The sequence below is a fragment of the Anneissia japonica genome, unplaced genomic scaffold, assembly GCF_011630105.1.
Source record: "Anneissia japonica isolate Jap-2015-1 unplaced genomic scaffold, ASM1163010v1 scaffold284948_len69017_cov188, whole genome shotgun sequence".
Classification (NCBI taxonomy): domain Eukaryota; kingdom Metazoa; phylum Echinodermata; class Crinoidea; order Comatulida; family Comatulidae; genus Anneissia; species Anneissia japonica.
The window spans coordinates 1-3,773 of record NW_022732770.1 but is presented as its reverse complement, the minus strand read 5'-3'; the positions used below and the strand labels follow the sequence as shown (position 1 = coordinate 3,773).

At 30.9% G+C, this 3,773-nt stretch overlaps 2 non-coding genes across 2 annotated transcripts; both read left to right on the top strand.

Moving 5' to 3' along the window:
- Positions 1–2,449: 2,449 nt before the first annotated feature.
- LOC117115791 lies at positions 2,450–2,614 on the top strand. The gene has a single exon (XR_004446613.1). It is a non-coding gene; the product is annotated as a U1 spliceosomal RNA (small nuclear RNA).
- Positions 2,615–3,287: 673 nt separating this feature from the next.
- On the top strand, positions 3,288–3,452 carry LOC117115792. The gene has a single exon (XR_004446614.1). It is a non-coding gene; the product is annotated as a U1 spliceosomal RNA (small nuclear RNA).
- Positions 3,453–3,773: the final 321 nt, after the last annotated feature.

Genomic DNA, 3,773 nt, shown 5'->3' with positions numbered 1-3,773 from the left:
CAAGTGAATTGTCACCAGAATACAAATGGGATTTAAGAAGTGATTTAAAGTTTCAAAAAGCAGTTAGACAATATTACTATTATTTATTGACAGTGGCTGTTGTTATACCAAAATTACACCAATTCTAATATTCTAATTGGATGCTATTGTATGTAAGGATTGGCTTGGGACAATAACATGAAATCAGAAGTAGGAATCGGTTCAAGACTGGTGTAACTATAGCCACTGCCTATAGTAATTGGAAGCTGTTCCACAACCATACAGTGCTGTTGAACTTTTGCTATATAACCTAAACTACTGTATGACAGCACTGAGTTTTAAAAATTTTCAATCTGTCTCAATACTAAACATCGAAATGCACAGAAATGGTAGCCTATCATCATTGAAAAGTGATCAAGATTATTATAACATTTGCAAAACTACAAGTATAAAACACAATCAATCCAATGTAAACTAATGAGCAACAACCCAACGAAAAAAAAAAAAAAAACAATGCCTGACCTGGTCTGCCCTAGCCAGTCAGTAGCCTGAGAAGTAATCTGAAAACATTTATAATACCTGTCTCTTATACACATCTTCTGTGATTGGTGGGTGTGGTGTGCTAAACCATTCTCTCGCCCTCTGTCATCGTACGTCACCAATCAGCCGACAACAACATGGCGATCGCCATCGCTTAAGAAATTTTAATTGAGGTCGCTCTTCAAACTTTTTTCAGTTCAGAAAAGTCATCTCATATAACTATTATGAATTGCATCGATTATTGAATTATTAATTTCAAATGACTGCAATACTTATACCCGCCTATTCTCGCTAACCCTTAACACTAATCTAAGATCGCTACAATCTTTATTCTTAAAAACGGTAAGCCATTCATTTTGGAGGGATTTTGAAGTTTATTAGTTTTACGAAGCAAAAGGGCCCTATAGCTTTTACTAACTGATGGTAGACAATGATCTCATTTATTGATTTTGAAAAAGTAGTCTAATTTGCATATTAATATAATCAGAAACGCTGCTAATACAGAATTATCATTGTCATATTTATACGGTACTTAGATATTCCCTATATCATAGAAACTATCTCTGATAGCAACTCTTTGTTTCTTGGGGTTGGGGGATTTACAAGTTTATAAGATTTATACATGTATCAAGCTTTTACAAACTAAGGGTAGACAATGACGTCGTTATTAGAACACATTGTTAGGAAACAGTAGTCTAATTTGCATATTGATATAATCAGAAAAAGTTGATAATAGATTTATCAGTGTCATATTTACTTGAAAAGGTATACGCTATACATAAAAACTATCTCTACTTTTTTCATGAATGAATATTATAATTATATCATATTAAGATTTATAATTGTATTACACTAAGATTATCTTTATAATAAAAAAAAAATGAAACTATTGGAATGACACCTGAAAATGAACTTGAAAATATAGCCTATAGGATAGGACTCTTGTTAAGGCGAATTGGAATATAATTTATACTGAATATTATTTCTTTCTTTTGTATTTGTACGAATATATTCTATGAACTTACAATCGTTAAAAAAATAATTTGCTACGTAAAAAATGTAAGCAATTCCGATCCTTTGGTAGGGGGGAGGCTTTCAAGTTTATTCGCTAAACGTAGCTTTAAAGCCTATTGTACTACCTGCAAACAATGTCAATACACAGTATTGCTCACAATGGCCTCATTGTTGAAACACATTGATTAGGAATTAGTAGACTAATTATTTGCATATTTAATATAATCAGAAAATATTTGTAATACAGAATTATGGGTGTCTTATTTATACTAGAAAAGGTATACGCTAAATATTAAAACTATTTTTGAGTTTTACCTACGAAAATGTTATATTTATGTTTATATTTAAAACATATCTATACTTATATTAAAATGGTTGGAATGAAAATTTTAAAAGCAAGAACAAAAAAAAGTTTTCGAATGATGAGAATAATGAGAATTGGCCTATATTTTATACCGAATGTTTTATTTATTTATTTTTTTTTGTATATATTCTATCCAACTTAAAAACTTAAAATCGTTAAAAAAATGTAATTGCTTATTAACAAATATAAGAGTTACTTTGGGGTGGGGGACTCTTTCAAGTTTATTATAGTTTCACGTAGCAATATGACTTTTAGGCGTATTGCACTACCTGATGGCAAACAATGACCTCATTGTTAAAACACATTGATTGAAAGTTAGTAGACTAATTTGCATATTTAATATAATCTGAAAACATTTATAATACAGAATCATTACGCTAACTATAAAAACTAACTGTAAAAGTTTCAAATACAACAAAATGTATTATTTATTATAATAAGATGATCGTAATTAAAATCTTAAAAGCCAGCAGAAAAGAAAAGTGTTGAAATGACACTTGTAGGCCACCGTATTTCTAATATTATACTAAAGAATATTGTTGATGATAATGCATACTTACCTGGCACAGGAGTGACTTTGATCAAGAAGGAATGTCCTCCCAAGGTGAGGCCTCGGCATTGCACTTGGCTGAGGTTGACCCTTGCGATTCCCCCAAATGTGGGGAACTCGGGTGTATAATTTATGGTAGCGGGGGACTGCGTTCGCGCTAACCCCTAAAACGAATTTAAAGATAGAATTAATATGTAAACATTTTAGAAAAAGTATTTTCCGTTTGTTTCAATGTGGTGCAAAATTTTAGGAATAATATGTTATGCGGGTGCAGACAACCTGCCGCCGTTATAAACTTGAAAATATTGGATATATGCTTGATTTGTATATATATATATATTTCGCTATCCAATCAAAATGAAACATATTTTATACGGAAGGTTTTTTTTTCCCCCTTTTTTTTAATCATATATTCTACAAATATGTTCTATAATCAACTTTATATCGTTAAAAATGTAAGTTTCTTTGGAATGGGTAGGCTTTCAAGTTTATTGTAGTTTTACGAAGCAATGGCTTTTTGGCGTATTGTACTGACCTGATTGCAAACAATGACCTCATTGTTGAAACACACTGATTAGGAGTTAGTAGACTAATTTGCATATTTAATATAATCAGAAAACATTTGTAATACAGAATCATTGGTGTATTATTTAGATTTTAAAAGATATCGCTAACTATAAAAACTAGTTTTATAAGTTTTACCTACAAAAACTGTATTATTTATTATAAGCTGATCATAATGAAAATTTTAAAAGCCAGAAATAAAAATAGTGTTAAAATGACACCTGTAGGCCACAATATTTCTAATATTATACTACAGAATATTGTTGATGATAATGCATACTTACCTGGCACAGGAGTGACTTTGATCAAGAAGGAATGTCCTCCCAAGGTGAGGCCTCGGCATTGCACTTGGCTGAGGTTGACCCTTGCGATTCCCCCAAATGTGGGGAACTCGGGTGTAAAATTTATGGTAGCGGGGTACTGCGTTCGCGCTAACCCGTAACACGAATTTAAAGATAGAATTAATATGTAAACACTTTAGAAATACTGTAGTATTTTCCGTTTGTTTCAATGTGGTGCAAACTTTTAGGTGTTTCAATGTGGTGCATACTTTTAGTAATAATATGTTATGCGGGTGCAGACAACCTGCCACCGTTATAAACTTGAAAATATTGGATATATGCTTGATTTGTATATATATATTTTGCTATCCAGTAAAAATTTAATATATTTTATATGGAAGGGTTTTTTAAAAAAATTTTTTTTTATCATATATTCTACAAATATGTTCTACAATCAACTTTATATCGTTAAAAAATGTAA